Source organism: Dipodomys merriami, unplaced genomic scaffold, assembly GCF_024711535.1.
Source record: "Dipodomys merriami isolate MVZ:Mamm:240054 unplaced genomic scaffold, mDipMer1.0.p SCAF_5, whole genome shotgun sequence".
Taxonomy (NCBI): domain Eukaryota; kingdom Metazoa; phylum Chordata; class Mammalia; order Rodentia; family Heteromyidae; genus Dipodomys; species Dipodomys merriami.
The window spans coordinates 62822879-62841165 of record NW_027206068.1 but is presented as its reverse complement, the minus strand read 5'-3'; the positions used below and the strand labels follow the sequence as shown (position 1 = coordinate 62841165).

The 18287-nt window shown below is 44.4% G+C and overlaps 1 protein-coding gene and 1 long non-coding RNA gene across 2 annotated transcripts in view; both read left to right on the top strand.

Annotated features, from left to right (window-relative positions):
• Plxna4 (plexin A4) overlaps positions 1–18287 on the top strand; it is a 421273-nt gene that overhangs the window by 113874 nt on the left and 289112 nt on the right. The window lies entirely within an intron of this gene.
• The window catches only part of LOC138809803 (uncharacterized), a 43374-nt gene that overhangs the window by 20982 nt on the left and 4105 nt on the right, over positions 1–18287 (top strand). The gene's annotated exons all lie outside the window — the stretch shown is intronic.

Here is an 18287-nt window from a genome sequence, read left to right as displayed (position 1 = left end):
CATGTGGCCCTTTCTCTGTGGGTATGTGTCCTTATATCCTCTTCTTATGAGGACATCAGTGTTCTAAGGCTAGGGTCCACCCTAATAATGTCATTTAACTTAATTACCTCTTTACAGACCGTCTCCAAAAATATGGTCACAGCCCTGGGTCCTGGGGGGGACCCACACACATGATTTGAGAGCAGAAGCCAGATGCAGTTTAGCCCATAACCCGCTCATTTCTATATGCCCTCTGAACCTCCTTCTACTCAGCTATTTCCAACCTGGCTTCTGGTAAAACAAGCAAATGTCCCTCACAGAACCTTACATCTTTCTTTTTTATTTTAAACATTTTTTTATTTTAAAAATAGTGTACAGAGGGGTTATAGTTACATGAGTAAGGTAATGAGTACATTTCCTATTGAACATTGTGACCTCCTCCTTTGTTTTTCCCCTACCATCCCTTCCCTCCCCACCTCCCCAACTCCTCCCTCCCTCCCCTCCACAAGTTGTAAAGTTCGTTTTCAACATAGTGTCTTGTACATCTCATGGTTACAGTGGGTCAGCCTGTATCCCTATTTAAGCATTTTGTTTTTTTCCTTCTCTTCCCCAAATTAGAAAATTATATATACAAGATGCAGGGCACCGGAATCAAATACAGTGAAAACAGGGGTTATACTGTGGGGAAAGAATATACAAAAGAAACAAAAAAAAATCACATAGTGCATTATAAGTATATTAAAAACAATACGAAGAAAGAAAAAACACTTATGTCCCTGTCTTGGGGTTCATTTCACTTAACATCATCTTATATGGTCATATGTACATAGCTTTTGACCTTTTCTGCTTGTCCTAGACATGTACTAATTATTGCAAATAAGGGAAACCATGGGACCTATGTTTCTTTGGGCCTGGCATACTTCACTTAATATTTGTTCCAAGTCTTTCCATTTCCTAACAAATAAACAATGTCATTCTTTCTAATGGAGGCATAGAATTCCATTGTATATATATATATATATATATATATATATATATATATACCACATTTTCTTGATCCACTCATCTACTGAGGGGCATCTGGGTTGGTTCCATATCTTAGCTATGGTAAATAATGCTGCAATAACTATAGTTGTGCTGGTAGCTTTAATATGGTCTTGTTTGTGATCATTTGGGTAAATGCCCAAAAGTGGGATTGCTGGGTCATAGGGGAGCTCTACTTGGAGTCTTTGGAGGAACCTCCATACTACTTTCCAAAGTGGTTGAACAAGTTTACATTCCCACCAACAGTGCAGTAGGAGAACCCTACATCTTTCTCTCCCAATCTCTCCATGTAATGAGGCAGCTTAGTTATTGCTTTAACATAGGAGGAAAAGGCACTGAACATAATGGCAAGAACAAAAACGTTGGGATGGGACTTAGTCATTGTGTAGCATTGATCAAATTACTTCACCTCTTAAAATTCTTCCCCCTCTCTTCTCCTCCCCTCTCTGTGTCTCTATGAGTTTCTCTTTCCTTCCCTCCCTCCCTCCCTCCCTCCTTCCTTCCTTCCTTCCTTTCTTCCTTCCTTCCTTCCTTCCTTCCAATTAAGTCCAGTGCCTCCACATGCTACCATGTGGAGGTAAGTGCTCTACCACCAAGCCATACCCCCAACCATAGGTGTTTTCTAATGTATACAATTGGGTCATCATTATGAAGAATAATTGTGATACTGTGTACAAAGTAGACTAGGACAGTGCCTGGCACACAGTTGGTACTGAAAGTTCATTTGCTTCCTGGACTTCACCTATGGTATCCATGCTGTTACCATTCCTCTCAGCAAGTAGCTACTATGTCTACCAGGAAACCAGGGCCTGCTCAGTACTGGGAGCAAACCTTATTCTCCTGTTTCTGAGTAAATCATGCTCAGATGTCATTTCTGTCAATGGCATATCAAAGATAATATCACTGGGTACTAATGAAGTGATGCCAGGTGTCAGCACTTGAACACTCATAGAGGGCAAAGGATAGGATGGAATTCTGGAGGTCTCTTTCCTACAGATTGGGCCTTAGGCTTGAACATGAATTGGAATTATCCCAGGGCCTTTTACCCACTGAGATTACCCAGAGTTCCCGAGCCAGCAGAATTGGAGTAGAGCTGAAAGGTGGCCTTTCTAGCAAGTTCCTTTAGAATGCTCCTGGTTCAGGGGCCATGCCCATAGTCCTCTGCCTCAGTGTCTCTGTCCTTGCTTAGGGTTTGCACTACCACTCTAGTGTCCCCTATCATTCCTGCTGTCTCATTCTTAACTAAGTACTCTATTTTCATCCCTGGAGGAAAAGCCAGCATGTTGAAACTTTTACCATTAAAAATTTTTTAATTGTCAAGGTGGTGTCCAGAGGGGTTACAGTTACATAAGTAAGGTAATGAGTATGTTTCTTGTCAAACTTGTTACCACCTCCCTCATTGTATATACAATACCAGGTTACCAATACCAAACTTCAAACTCTATTGTGAACTTCAGCATTTTAACCCTTTACATAGCTGTTGCTGAGCAATTGTTTCTTCAGTCCCCATCCTTCTCCTCTTTCTCTCTTACTCTTTTTCTCTCTTCCTTCTTCCCTCAGTCTCTCTCCCCCTCTCTCTTTCTCCTTTTTCTCATGTCATTTTGGGGGTTCCTGGTTTTCCATGATGAAAACATAGAAAGTGGTGCCCAGCTCTCTGACTGATTGATGTTTGTGATGACCCTAATGGGGAGGAGACAGATGCAAAAGGAGGATCTTTCCCACCACCAGCCTCATCTTCAGAACCCACATGCCTCTTCCCCAACACATATCAATTCCCTGGTCCCAATTCCCTAATCGCTTTGCCAGAGTAAATAATTGCTGGTGTGTGGTGACCCCAGGTCATCACCAATGGAGGAATGTAATTAGGACCTTCATTTCCGACCATCTTAGGGACTGTCCGCAGCTGGTACTTGTTTCTCTGACCCTTCTCATCGACGCTCATATCCTCCCATTCCCTTACCCTTCTGAGCCCGAGAGCTTGAGTTGGAATAGAGTAGCTGGTGAACAGATGCTGACATTGACTTTCATTGCTTATTTCCCCATGGATATAAAAGAGCATGATGCTCCAGGGATCTGGGAACTTGGCCCCCATGTCTTACATACCATATCTCATGGTGTGTGAGCAGCAGGAATCTGAGACTAGAGACTCACTCTTTGTCATATACTTTTTGAGTCCACAACTCTTCATGCTTTTCCTGAGCTAGACCCTTCTACTGCCTTGCTCCCTGTCTTTGGAACTATGCTAATAAGTACTGGGTAGAGCTGGGCATGCTGCAAGCTTCCTGGGTTGAGCAGGCCTGAAGTGACTCTGGAAAGCGTCTTGGTGGGTGGGATGTAAATGTGGGAGGCTGAAACGAGGCCTTTTATTTCTGCCTCTGTCATCTCTCCATGCTGGTTCTGATTCCTCTTTTTCTTAAGTGCTTAGTGCCAAGATGCCTTGCTGGGGAAGATGACAGATAAATGCTTTCAGTTCTTTTGGAAACATCCCCCTGGTCAAAACAGGGCTGGAAAACATCTTCTTGCCTTCCCTATGACTCCTTTGGCTAAGCCAGATTTGAACAAAAAATAAAACCAAGAACTAAAAAGGCCAAGAATCTCTAGAGTGTCCTTCCAACATCTCTTTCTGGAATGGGAGGGGACAAGTGGAGAAGGATGAGGGCAGGAAGTGTGATATAGTGTTTTGGTGTTTGATACTTTGGGCCTTCTTTGGGGAAAAGCATTCAGACAAAGCTTGAAGGCAGTAGTGGTTCAACTTTGTATTTTCTTTCATTTTGGTAATTCTGGGGTTTGAATCAATGCTTCACATCTGCTTAGGTAGGTAATCTACTATTTAAGCCATACCTGAAACTCTTTTTTTCTCTGTTTCTTTTCTTTTTCTTTTCTTTTTTTTTTGTCAGTTGTGGGGCTTGAACTCTGGGCTTGGGCACCATCCCTCAGCTCTTCATCTCAAGGTGAACACTCTACTGCTTGAGCCACAGCGCCACTTGCAGTTTTTTTTTTCTAGTGGTTTATTGGAGATAAGAGTCTCATGGACTTTCCTGCCTGGGCTGGCTTTGAACCGCAATCCTCAGATCTCAGCTTCCTGAATAGCTAGGATTACAGGCGTGAGCCACTGGAGTCCAGCTTCTCTGGTTATTTTTTAGAAGAGCCTCTCTTTTTGCCTGGACCAGCCTGGACTGTCCTCCTGTATTTGTGCTTCCCACGTAGCTGGGATAACAGATGCACACCACCACACCCTATTTCTGTTGAGATGGGGTCTTGTGAACTTCTGGTTTGCACTGGCCTCAAACTGCGATCTTCCCAATCTTTGCCTCCCAGGTTGCTGGTATAAGCAAGCTATCAGTGCCCAGATGCAGTGATTTCATTAAGAAAGAAAAGGATCACTGACTATAATTTGGAAGAAGGTCTTTCCTACCAAGAAATGTTCATAGCCCTGCCCTGTAGTGTTTGATGTGCCCAGTGAATCCTGGGCCATGGGGGTAATGTAGGAGCTTGAGTTCCTCGCTCTAGCAGGGGGCCTGTTGCTGTGTTCTCCACTTGGAAGCCATGCTCTTACCTCTCCCTCCTCACAGAGAGACTCTAGACAGACAGAGTTGTTTCCTTACTGTCTTACTCTGCTTTCCTCTCCCCACCAAGCCCATCAAGCACAACTAGTATCAAAATACAGGAAGCCTTGCCAAAGAAAAATCCTTTCCTTCACCGGCATAAGAGAGGCTTCTAAAATTTCCACTAAGGAAACACAGGCTTCACTTAGTGTTTGCTCTATGTGTTTTCCCATGTGCTGGTTATCTCCCCAACTTCTGAGGACTCTAACCACCTACCTGACTGAGTTTGACTCCCTAAATCTCTCCAAATTGTCCAACACATGCATTCTAGTTTGGTTCAAGTGTGATCTGCTGGAAAAGCCAGTGACCACTGCCCTGACTCCTTTTCAGTGGCAATTCCAATAAATGGCAGCACAGGGACATGGCCAAGAGGGAGTCTAGTAGAGACCTCAGTCAGAAGCGTTTGGGAGTAGAGTTAGCTACCTTTGGAGTTGCTCACCGAGTGAGGATGTCTGGATCAGTGTAGTTGTGGCTTTGGGTATGAAGGAGGAGCCTGAGACCCTCAAGATCCAGGCTCAATCCAGCTCTGACTTTCTCTCTCCGGTGGAGTATGAAGTTGATCTCACTTTTTAGTAATGAGCATGGAAGTAAATTGGACTTTTGGGCACATTCAACTCATACCTTGAGGGCTAGGGTACAGACAAACTATAACCTGGAGTTTCTTGAGGCTTGAGTCTTATTCTTTCTGAGGCTTCTTAGACTTTGATACTTGGGCTTTAAAAGATTTAGGCTCTAGTGTATCATAAGCCATGAAGCAAGATGTCTGTAGGAACTGACTCACTCCATGAGACAGAGTTCTCACTAATGGACGTAGCGCTTATTCTGGAATTCCATATAAAATGATTAAAGAGACCCACCACAGGGGTTCAAGTCCCTTGAAATGCCACAACCCTTATCTCTATAGCAGGTTGAGCAGGCAGGCTCCTGAGGATGCTTTGAGGATACTAGAGACATGCTCCCCTGGCTGGGAAACATCAGTGTCTTCAGAGCCGAATGACTGAGGAGATGGGGAGGAGAAGAAAATAAACATTATCCCTTGTGGCTGATATGATAGTAATGGAATTAATGGGCCCTTTGAGCTCTCCCATTAACAGCAGAACCCATGTGTCAGAGGTATTTACAATTCTGGACCTCCAGATGTCAGCTCCGTTCAGACATCACTATCTGGCTGCCCTGCCCACCACTGGGGGGAGACCCATCTGTATCCCAGAATGTGCACTCTCTGCCCTTGGGTAACCTTTTGGTATGAATTCTTAGTGGAGGAGGACAGGGGCCAGGGTTTGATGTGGTTGTGGCTGAGATCTAAGACATGACCATGTAGCTACACATTACGTACCAGAAGATTTCCAGACCTACATTCCAATTTCCCCTCTCTTAATAACTTCCTGTGTGAGTCTGAGCAGCTGACACAGCCCCTGTGGATAGCAGTTTGTCTGTCTGTATGTGAAGAGTCCCATGGAACAATCATCTTCCTTCCTGGATCAGTTGATAGGATCTGAAAGATAATAAATAAATAGGAACTGCTGCTCAGGAAGGAAACAGTCAATGTAACTGAGATAGACATCTTATTAGGTGCTCTTAAGCTGGACTCCACTGGCCTGGGAAGCACCCACCAAATACCACTGGGTATTTGGGACCTTAGAGAAGATTCTCAGAGAGATCTTGACCTTGCCAGGTGAATAACTACTGGCAACACTGAGTGGAAATAGGCTAGGCTTCTGCCAGGAGATTAGGGAAGATGAACAACTCCTCAGAAGCAACTCTCCAGCCATCAAACTTAAGACTCTTGTCCAAGACACTAAAGGAGATTTGCTTCTGATGAAGCTGTTGGAGAAGGCAGAGGAGAGTAACAATGGAGGGATAATATAATAGGAGAGTCTGGTGATGAACAGGTTTCCAAACAACATCCATCTGCCTCCTCACCCATTTGTAGAAGCAGACATAGAAGCTGCTATGAGACCAGCTTTGTCTTTTTATTTTCCTGGGTCCATGTTTCCCAAAAATAGATACTTCATGGTGTGAAGTGTCACTCTGCAAGAAGGTTCTGAGTTGATGATTACTCTCTGCTTTTAGACCCTCTCATTGTGGGCAATTATACCTGCCTTGTTGTCTTGACCAGACTTATTTTGGATTATTCAGATCAGGGCTATTCAAGGCATACAATTGAACATCAGCAGGGACTCAAAGGACAGGCATTTGAAAAAGGGACCTAGAACCCTAGAAAATTATGGAGAAGAACGCCAGTCGAGTACACAGTGGAATTGAGTACATCTACTGGCCTGAGCTTAAGATAAATTATGCACTCAAGAGTATGTCAAATCCAGTCACTGCCTAGCCAATGGGCCAATTTTCACCCTGTTGAAAAATGATTTCAAAAGGCTTGATCTTTAATAATAAGGCCTTGGCTTGCCACCAGTACAATCCAATTCAACTTAAAGCAATTCAATTACTAACCTAAATATTTATTAATTGCCTGTGTCTTCAGTTCCTTAACAGGCACTATCAAGAATTTATAGACAATAAAAAGCAGTCTGCTTTTGATGAACTCGTCAGTCAGCTGCAAAGAAAAAGCATTTGTACAATGAGTAGCTAGAGAGAGTCAGGGCTGGGCTGTGTTTAAATTGCATGTAGAATTCAATCTATGGCTCAGAGCACTTGCTGGTTCTTCTGTCTACAGTTTATGGCTCCTAAGAAATTAGAAGATTTAAAGTCCCATTGGTCCTTCCAGCAGTAGGTCTGAAAACCTGACCAATAAATGTTTTCCTAGGGAAGAAATAACCTATGGGCAAGGAGGGGAACAAAGTTGTGCCTGATTAGATTCCAAGTTTTTCTTGACATCCTTTCAATTTACCCATCTTTGTCTCTGCCTAAGCTGATCCCATAGCTGAGCATCCTATGTAAACTCCCTGGCTGTCCAAAAAATGTTAACAAAGTCTTATTGTATAGCAAATGTCACTTTCTGTGGTGTAAATGTGAACCATGGTGAACTCAAGCTACCCACTGATCTAACAGTATACCTAAACATTTAACGATCAGCTGATCAGCTCTCCTAAGCTGCCAGCCACTGGAATCAACATACCTCTGTGGCTTCCCTCTCTATTGAGCGGGTCCCAGGCCTCGACAGTCTTGTCAGAGTGGTAGCTCCTTAAACAGTGCCAACTCTGGAACCCCCAGTCAGCATCCATTGGGAATAGGAAATCCAGACAGGAAAATTCAGCTCTACTTGGTGCCTACTTTTCCAATATACCAATTCAGACTGAAACTGAATGTTGGGAGAGCGGGCACATGTGTGTTTGGAGTCTGAGAGTTCGGAGAAGTGTTTGCCTTTTGTTAGATCAAGAGATGAGGACTCCTCCGATTGCAGAGATGTCCCAGTCATCTTTCCTGTGAACTTGTTTTCATTTCCAAACCATTTTGCTGCAGGGTAGTAATCTTGTCATCCATAGGAACTCTAGTTCATCCCTAGGCAAGGTTGAAAACATTGGTACTTAAGAGATGAAAATGGACCTGGTCTCACCTTCCAGGTATAACCATTTCCCAATGTCCTCCCGACCACTTATCCCCACTGAGAACATTGAAGGCTGAGGAATATGTCCATCAACTGGTTAATGCGGACAGACTCCAAGACCAACTGAGTCTTTCTTGGCCCATAAGAACATGGCCCGAGGGGGTGAAGACAAACTCAGCTTATTCATGTGATATGCTGCTGCATCCTGAGCTCCAGTGGGAGACTGGAAAACTAGCCTAAGGTCTCCAAGGGAGAATCAGCTCTAAATGTCAATCAGGCAGTGGAGCGGGTCCAGCAAAATCAATGCCGAATCTAGATGCCAAGAAAGGAAGGAGCGGGGAGAGAAGGATGAAACGAGGGCATTTGTTTGCAGTTCTCATATAATAAGTCAACAGATCACTGGGCAAAGACGCCTAATGAAAATGCACATTATATATGTTGGAGAGTGAGGAGAGGAAGGGAGTGTGGGGAGGGGCGAAGTCCAAAGCAGACTTGCTGAGGACTTCATGGGTGTTTGTATCCACAATGGCCATGCTGCAAAGGCTCATGGTCCCTTTGCTGGCCCTGGGCTGGAATCCCAAACCTACTTCTTACTAATTGGGTGGCACTGGACTAGTTACTTCACCTTGCTTATCTCCCCTTTCCTTCTCTATAAATGGAGCCATCATGAAGACAAGGAGAGTAGGGGTTTCGTGAGGCTGTGATGCGATAGCGGAGTCATCCATCTGAAAGGTTGATGCTGGATGTAGGGAAATAGCTATTGTTTAATAAACATATCACAGTTTCCAGTGCATAAAGTTAGTTTCCTTCCCCATCTGTTCTTAGTGTCCATTTAAAGGCTAAGTGATGGAGAACTGAGAGGCCAATTTAATGTATTTTCTGAGAAACCAGGCTTAAATGTTAAAACTTTGTCAGACTTCCTTTGTGGGCCCCTCAGATGGGCTCCACAGGTTGTATCCTTTTCTCATTCTCCTTTCATTTTTTCTAGTAGAGAGACTTAGGATGGATGTTTGTTGGCCTGAGGTCTGGATTTTCTCACATGTGAAGTGATATGGTAACAGAGCCTAGCTTTCTGGGCTGTAGTGAGGTGCAAATGAGACACATTATGTGAATATTCGGTGTTGCTGTTATATCTCCTTTATTGACAGGAGTAAAGTGCAGTCTCTGGTCTGTACATGTTCCATAAAGTATCATATGTAACCATAATCAAGTGAGACTTGCTAGTGCTATTATGCCCTTCTTGACTCAGGAAGGTTTAGATGTCAGTCATAAGGCCACACAGGACCATCTTGATTTCGGTACTCAGGAGACCATGCCCCCAACTTTGCCTTCCTCTGTGTGAGCTGCTGTGTTGTTAACATGGTTCACAGCTGTGCTGGACCTACCAGGAAGATACATGTTCAGTTTGCAGACCAGAGCAAGCATCCCCTTTATCATGAATGACCTGTAGGTCCCTGTTCTCTATCTGTGGCCTTGATTCTATCAACATATCCCAAGGATTTAAAAGGTGGTGTTATACATATTAACAGTGGGAATTTCTGAGGGAAGATAGAGGAAGGGACTGATAGATTTTCAGAAAATTCCCAGGACAATTTTTCAGGTGTCATGAGATATATTTGAACTTGTCTAGTCACCAAATCTGGCAATATTTGCAAAATCAAAATCTTTCCCCTCTCCCCTGCCCCCTTTTTTAAACAATAATACAACCTGAGAAATTTTCAAAGCACTGTGTTTGAAAATACCACCATGTCTCCAGACACATCATATAGGCCTAACCATGCTTTGCTCAAATGTAATAATTCCTGGCTTGTACCATGAAGCTATTTCTTACCACCATCCCCTGTGGTAGTATGCAGCATTGTTCTGTGGGACATATCCTTTATGTATCATCCCAAAAGTTCCAACCAGGGCTGAGTGAATGCATATCAAAGCATGGATGCCGACTCAGCTGCTGTGAGCAGAAGGTTTGGAAGACCTGAGAGAGAACATTTAGATGATGCGGGATGTGAATTATGGCAGCCAAAATTCATCAACTTTAGAAATTACATGGAAGGAGCCAGTGGAAGGTCGGGGATATTAAACTACGTGTGTGAGGGCACATGTGGTGAAGTGGTTTGATTGGCTAGAGCAGGATGCTAATGAGAACTCAAGTTTTAGAAGATGGTCCATTTAATAGCCCCCAGTGTGCTGGGTTTCAGCAGGTGGAATGAGGAAGAGCTATTGTTCGGTTCTTCTGGTCTTCCAGAAAAATAATTTAGCATGCATACTTTACTGAGAGTGATCAGCAGAGTTACTGGCACGTGAGGAAGATGGAGAATGTGCTTCATTGTAGTTTCCAGCTCATTGAGAGTCACACCTTAATGCAACCTCCAAATCTGGGACCCCACAGCCCACCTACCCCATCCAACAAAGACCTGCATGCACCAGGCTGCTTGGATTTCTGTTTTGTTTTGTTTGATTTGGTTTGGTTGTGTGCTAGTACTGGACCTTGAAACTCAGGGTCTTTCTACTCTCACTTGACTTTTTGTGCTCCTCCAGGCTGGTGCTCTAGTATTTGAGCCATAGCCCCATTTCTGGCTTTTTGCTGGTGATAAGAAGCATACAGATTTGTCTTCCCCTGCTGGCTTTGAACCTGGGTTCTCAGATTTCAGCCTCCTGAGTAGCAAGGATTACAAGTGTGAGCCACCAGCACCAGCTTGCCCTAAGATTTCTGGAATTTAGGTCCTTTTGCACACTCACTGCAATGTGGTCCGTGTTAAGGATGCATCAAGCACAGAATGTGAGTCTCTTTTTTTAAGAAAGCGTTAACACCTGATGACATGGGAGCAGAAGGGCCCAGCTGAGAGTGTGAGAAGGAGAAGGTTCAGTTTCATTCCTGAATTGAAGGAGAAGAATAAGTGTGGAGGGGAGTTTTAACATAAAGGACTTTCAGATTCGGGAAAAGAATGTTTAGGAAGGCTGAAGTTTAGCAAGATCCTTCTTTGAGGTTCACATAAATGGTTTTGATCTGGCTCAGCTGGTCTACAGGGTATTAGCAAGGGCAAGGGGAGTCAGGGGGGAGGTGCACAGCCTCACTGGTTGGATCCAGGGAAGTCCAGGCCCTCTTCTGCTGTCGTAGATGGGATCCATCTATTGTGGTGTTTCTTGGAATGGAAGCACACATTTAAAAAAACATGAAGCTTTGCCAGAAACATTTTAATTCGAGAGAAGTACCGATTTAGAAAATGCAAGGGAACCCTGGAGATGCCACATGTTGGTCTTTGGAAATTTCTTCTGCTTCATCCTTTAGTGACAATATTTTCCCTTCCCTTTCATAGAGAAAGGATGCAGACACAAGGTTAATTAAGAGGGACATATCTAAAGGAAGGCTGAGTCCAGAGCCGCCCAGGAACACGGTCATGACCACCACCAGCAGCGCCAGAGGTGTCGGCTGAGCCTCATAGAGGGAAGCAGATGGCAGGCTGCCTCCCAGCAGCTGGAAATCTAGACACATCTGAGAGGAGAGGGCACAGGGATCACGGTCACAAACACTGCCAGTTTCTCTTATGTTCTGAGGGAAGGGAGGAGGTACAAAGCAATGATAAAGTTGGGTCCTGAAAAGAAAATGGCCCAGTTGATTAGGACTTCTGGCAGTAAGCCAACCTTTCTGGAGCTTTGGGACTTGGACAAACTGACTGAGAGCAACTTGGAGGACAGGAAGGGTCCCCCAAATAGAATGGGGTGTAAAGAAAGACTACTGATTCGATTGTCTTTTCTGTAGCTAACTCAGCCACAAAGGAAGAAAAGACACAGAGTATTAGGAAGGAACAGCTTCCTCTTGGGGAGAATTTCTTGTTTCTCCATTGACTTTGTGGGAGCTAGGTCCTCAGAATATACCAGAAGTGTGACATCTCGCATGGATGGCTGTCCTGTGATGGCAGGCCCCAGATGATTGCTGTCCTTCAAATAAAGTCAGAGGTGGCCTTCAGAGGTGAGCTGCATAACACAAGGCCCAGTTAGAAGATTTGACATCTGTGTCAACCACCATCCAGTGCTGGTCACAGATGGGTTTAAGTGTTTAGGACCTATCAGGCCCACAGCCTGTAAGTTGAAGTCTGTCCTCTCAAGGCAAGGCAAATTGGGGGATTCCATGAGCAAACCACCCGAGAAATTCAGAGGGCAGAACATTGTGCACAGTGCAACTTGTCTCCATGGATAATGGTAATTTTCATACTGTGTGGTGAGCTGGAGAGACCTGGGATTGCTTTTGTCTAGGTCATTGTTCTCAGTCTGTGCTCAGTAATGGACCTGGGACGCAGGACACACCTTGTAAGTACTCACAGAATGCAATGGTGATGGAATGACAGCATTTGGGAAAACAAAAGCCAGCATCTAAAAGAAATAAAAAGAATGGGAAGAATCCTGTGGAGCAGCAGCAGATGGGAATCCAGAAAGAAGACGTAGGTGGTGGGGAAAGTTGCCCATTCAAGAAAAGTAAGGATCTTGAGGCATTCCTAGGAAAAAAAGGAGTAGGAAAGGCCATCTGGTAGAATCTGTGGGCGTGGCCTGGGCGCTGCTCCACTCCCATCTTTCCAGGCATTCTCCCCTCTTTTCCATTTCTCTGTGTGTAGACAATGTCATCCGCAGCTGAAGGTTAAGTCTAGCTGTCCTCTGGGATCTCAGTGGCTCTGGGTTCTAAAATCCAGGATGGTAACCTTAAGCATGTTTTTTGGTCCTTGAATCTTCCTGGCGGGGAACTTTTTCTCTGCCCCTTCAGACCTGGATTGTTTTCTTTTGTCTCTGAACCACCCGGAGCCAAGCATGATGATCACAGAGGGGCTATGGTTCCTCCTGGAGAAGAAGAGCAGATGCCCCTCCCCCCCCACCTCAGCACATCTGGGGCCTCCTCTCCCTTCTGACCCTGAGTGACCAATGACTGCAGCCAAGAATGTCATTCTATGCAATTTTCACCAAGAGTGTTGGTGACATGCCATTTCGTGATACGGTTGGCACTTCTTACCCTGAAGGCCTTTCCAAAATGAAGCCCAGACAGACCTCTGGCCTCATTTAGCTTGAGCTTACCTTCAGGATCACCCTTTTCTGATATTCAACCTTTGCTGGCTTTGAGTAAATCATTCTTTGAGAGACCTTCCTTTCTCTGACTGGCAGCCAAGCAATAGGATTATTATTTGACCGAATAGGTTTTAAAAATGTGGTTAAGTCAGGATTTTTATATAAATATAGTATGAAGTATGAAAGAGACACAAAATAAATATCAAAAGCGGAGCTTAAAAAAAAAGAATCCCATTCATGACTACACCCAAAAAAGCTGAGCTGAGCTTAGCGGCAGGAACACAAGGAAACTGCCTTCTGTAACCTTGACATCCGTGGGTCATGAGCCTTGCGCTCCCAAGCAAAATGTGCTCTTCACATGGACATATAAGTGTAAGAGAACTGTGTTGTTATTCCTGATTCAATTCAATGAGAATTTCTAGAAGACACCTTATAGTCCAGGCACAGAAGAACCAGAAGTCATGACCTGACAAACTCCCCCCTGGCTTATAATCAATCTTATGAAGCAATGAAAAATAGAAGCAAGTAGCTTGTCCAGAATTTCATTGCAAAGGCAAGCTTATGACTCTTCTTTAGAATTTGTATTTTCTTTCCATTCAGGTGAGTTGCAATCTTTTGGTGGCAGATAGTAGTAGGAGCTGGGGGGCAGAGGGATCTAGAACTTGACAGTCAGACTTAGGTTCTAGCTTCGTACCGGATGAGGGCTGAACATGGAAACTTAAGAAATACCTTGTGGACTACTACTATAAGGAACCCCAGGCTCCACGGTTCTCACACTAGGACTGAGGAAGCTGGTTCTTAAATACTCCCAAGACATGATATTTTTTATATATGCATAGAAATAATAATAGAATTCCTACCCTACCTACCTGCCATAGGTGTTTCCAATCAAATGTAAAAATAGCTGTCAGAATATTTGGGAAAACTCAAGGTGTAGGGGTCTTGACTGCTTCTAGAAGCAAGTATTGTCTTGTGTGCCAAACCTGTCCACCAATCCTTCTTGTCTCTACCTGTGTGAAACCTGGTAGATCCTAGCAAGGTTGCTGCAGAGATAGACTCAATTCTTTTTTAAAAAATCTCATAGCAGTAGATAGGCCCTGACCCTTGTATAGTTAGCTCTTTCCACAAATAAGTGCTCAATAATCACCCTTCATGGTGAAATATCTGATTTATTCTATGGTAGTTCATTGGAGGGCCTTTGCAACAGGAAACAGTGTGAAAACATTTGCTGGCAGCTTTAGGGGAAGAGAGGAAAGAGCAAAAAGAATTACGACCACACACCCTTGGAATTGTTATCATATTAAACCTGTGTTCCACGAGTGTACAGATTTTCTGATGCAGTTCGATATCTTGCCTTTGGACAATGAAATTGCTATCCTCTGCCACCGAATAAATTACCTGTCAGGCTCTTTTAAGCAGTTGTAGGATGGCGGGTATGGAGACAGCAGCACACGCTGCAGCAGGCAGGCAGGCCTGGGTGTGGGGAGAGAGTGTTGTCCAGAGTTGATTCTGTGTGTCACACTCTTACTTGTGTGTCTGCTGCAATCTGATGGCTGTAGGCAAGAAGCAGGCACCTCAAAGGAAGAAGCACAACCTCCCAGCGTTAGCTTGGACAGCCTACATTGCACAGGGCAGCGGGGAAAGTAAACCCAGGCTGCCTTTTGAAACATGAGTTCCTTGGTATTTTTCTTTTTTCTTTTTTTTTTTTTTTTCCTTGGTATTTTTCTACAGGTTGAAAGCTCAACATTTTTTTAAAAGTTGACTCAATTGAGAGGAAATGGGAGGAGCTAACTGACCCTAATATGAAGATAAATTTACTTTCTGCAATGACATGGAAGAAACATATACAGATCTACAAACCCATATACACATACATGTGCTTACGTGGACACAAAACTAGCTACCACTAGCTTACACAAAACACCTACCATAATCCCAGAAGGTACCAGAAGGCACCATACTGATAGTTCAGCTTTAGGATGCTTTCTGGGGTCAGGAACCAGATGCTTTTTGCCCTGGCAATGCCCCAGGCAATAGGGTCTAGAGGATCTTGGGTAAATGGGGAACTTTGGAGAAACATTCTCTAGGAGAATCCAAGAAATGAAGAGGAAAACAGAATTAGAGCTGTGGATTTTGATTAGGTCATTTATTGCATGAACATCTGAGTTCAGGGCTTTCCCTTTACCAGTGCTTTGCAAACATTTAGCTCTGGATGCTGTTTGAGTAGCAGAAACTGTCCCTACTTCTTTTCCAAACATCCCTAGCAAATATATCATGTGAGCTGAACAGGAAGGGTAGCTGTGCATTGAGCTCCATGTGTGTATGTATGTGTGTAGGTATAGTACACATATGTATGTGTGCATGTGTGTATGTATACTTTTATATGCATAGTTGCACATAATTTGTATGTGTGTATTTACATAATATGTATAGTTGATCACTCAGTCCTGATATTCTAAAGTGTAGTGGTTACACAGTCTAGAGACCAGTTTGTAGAGGAATTCAGGATCTTCAGATACTCCTAAAGAGGACTTATTTGGCAAGTGTGGGCTACTGGGGTTTTGAAATAGGCCTGCTATTTCTGTGGAGCAGGCATCTTAAAGCCTTGGCACCTACTAGGTACACTTTGACTGTTAGGAGAGCTGGATCTGGATGAGACTATTTTCTGCCTCACAAATCCCCCCAAGTCAGAGATAAAAAGAGAACTGAAGATCATGAATGATACCAGCACTACTGAATGAACCAGGGACTATTAACATTCTTGCCAATCGTAATAGTTATGCATGGCAATAATTGCAGGCTAATACTTGCTGACAGGGAGAGAGTTGAAGGAGGACATAACAGTTCATCTCAATGCTGATTGAAGAATTATTATGCTTATGCATTTTGCACATGTGAATCTATGAAATTCTCTCAGTAGCTTACAGTCTAGCAGTGGCCTGTTTATTTGAGACAGATCTTTTTGTTTTGATATCTGGACATTCTTAAGGATTCATTTTTGTAACTGGGCATGGTAGTTCATGTCCATAGTCTCCCTTGGGAGTCCATGGCTGGACTCCCTCTTGGAGGGCTTGTGGGTCAGGACAAGAACTCCATCCTCCATGAGCTCAACAGTACACTGAATGCATCTACGGCCCCCTCCTTTGGCCTTCCTTAGTTTTTCTCCATGGAACCTTTGGGCATGCTCTTGATTCTGGTCAAGTCCACCCTTGGACTCCTCCCAGCTTCTCTTTGGCTCCTTCTTTTGGTAGAAGTGGTGCTCCTCCTTAGTGTGAGATAGCAATGTCTTGTCAGGCCGTGCTCCTGCCTGCAGAACATCTGCACAGGGCAGTGGCAGCGGCTCTGTGGATGCATGTGCCCAGGTCCCTGTGGTCACCTCCTCTAGACTTCTCTGGATTTTCAGGTTGTGTGCAGTCGATGGTGTGGCAAACCTAAGAGCGACATGTGTGAGGGATGTCCCATTGAGAATAGGAAATATGAAAGAGAGCAGCAGAGGCTGTACAGGCTAAGGTTCTCTGGATGCAGTGGTAGATAAATACCTACTTCTCTTCTCCTCAGCTATAGCTCTTCTTTTGCCTGTAATACTGAGTTTCACACAATCCCATGCATAGCTTCCTCCCCAATTCTCACACATACACCCACACATTGATGTTACTGCATCTTCATTTGGGAGAATGTGTGCATTTATACACACACACACACACACACACACACACACACACACACACACACGTGCATGCGTGCGCACGTGCGCGCGCGCGCACACACACACACACACACACACACACTGCAGTCTCATTCCTCACTGCTAGATTTCTGCCTCTCAGACTTGCAGTCCCTTTCATGGATGAAGCTCAGGATCCTCAGGAGGAAAGGAGCTGGCAAAGGATCTGGACTTTTCAGGATACTTCCTCTGCTCTAAGTCTTGACCAATACACATTGAGGGGTTCTCTCTGAAGAACAGGAGAGATGCTATTGGTTAATTACCTGAATGGGATTCTCTTTTCCATGTAGCCAGCTACTAGCTATTTTCATCTAAGTATGGAGGGTATAAAAACAGCCAAACATTCATGGATGCTCTCCAGACGTGATTTTTCTCATCCACGTGTGAGTTCCAAGGCCAAGGTGGGCCTCCTCTTTATACAAGTCAAGTTCATTGGAGATGAAGCCTCTGAAGGACATTGTAGCCCAAGTCCCACTCCTGCAGGGATGACCACCAAGCTGGTCAACGGTCTAAGTGTGCTCCAGCCCCAAATTCCCTTTATCAATTAGAGCATGGTGGCCATGAAACCTTCAGAACTGTGTCACAGCTTGAGAGGGGAGGTGGAAATTATAATAGGTCATTCCTACCTAGCTTGTAACAAACAAGCATCTTTGAACCCCTCCTTTCCCCCCTCTTCCACTCACTGACCTTATTACTGTTTCTCTCTTACACTGATTTTAGGTGTTTCTTATCTCTTGGCTCACCAACCTTGAGCTGATGTTCAGGGCTCTATTTCTGCATATGGCAACACAGAAGTGGATTTTGCATGGGACCCTCCTCTGGGAGCAACACCTGTAATAAAGGAGCAAGTGGGAGGAGGGAATTCCCAACTCTGTCCCCATTGCTTCTAATCATTGGGGAAAGCCTTTCCCTGTGTTCCACCGCCCTGGCTCCAGGATGGCTAGGCACAGTAATTATCCTGGACAGCTGCACGGTGTTCATTGCCATGGCCTTACCTCACCAGGTCCCTGTTTTTCACTCAAGCTGCTTAAAATATAAACCAGAACCCTTGTTCCCATAGTCAGGCCCCCTTCAGAGCAGGACGGAGTGCAATGTGTCATATGTCATCTGATTTGCAGCGTGTTGGGGTGATTGCCAGATGGGCACAAGAGGAAGAGGGGGGGTAGTTCTGAGCATGTGGAGAGAAGGGAGTTTGGTTTACTGGAGACAGAATCTCCAGGCTGACACCTGACCCAGCAGGTGACTTTGACAAGTTACTTGACTCCAAGCCCCATCTGTGGGGTGGAGAGAAAGCTGTAAGTCACCAGTCGCTTCCTGGGAACTTGAGCCTATAGGGAGTCCCTTTGTCAAAAAGCCTTTGTGGCAGCAGTGGCTG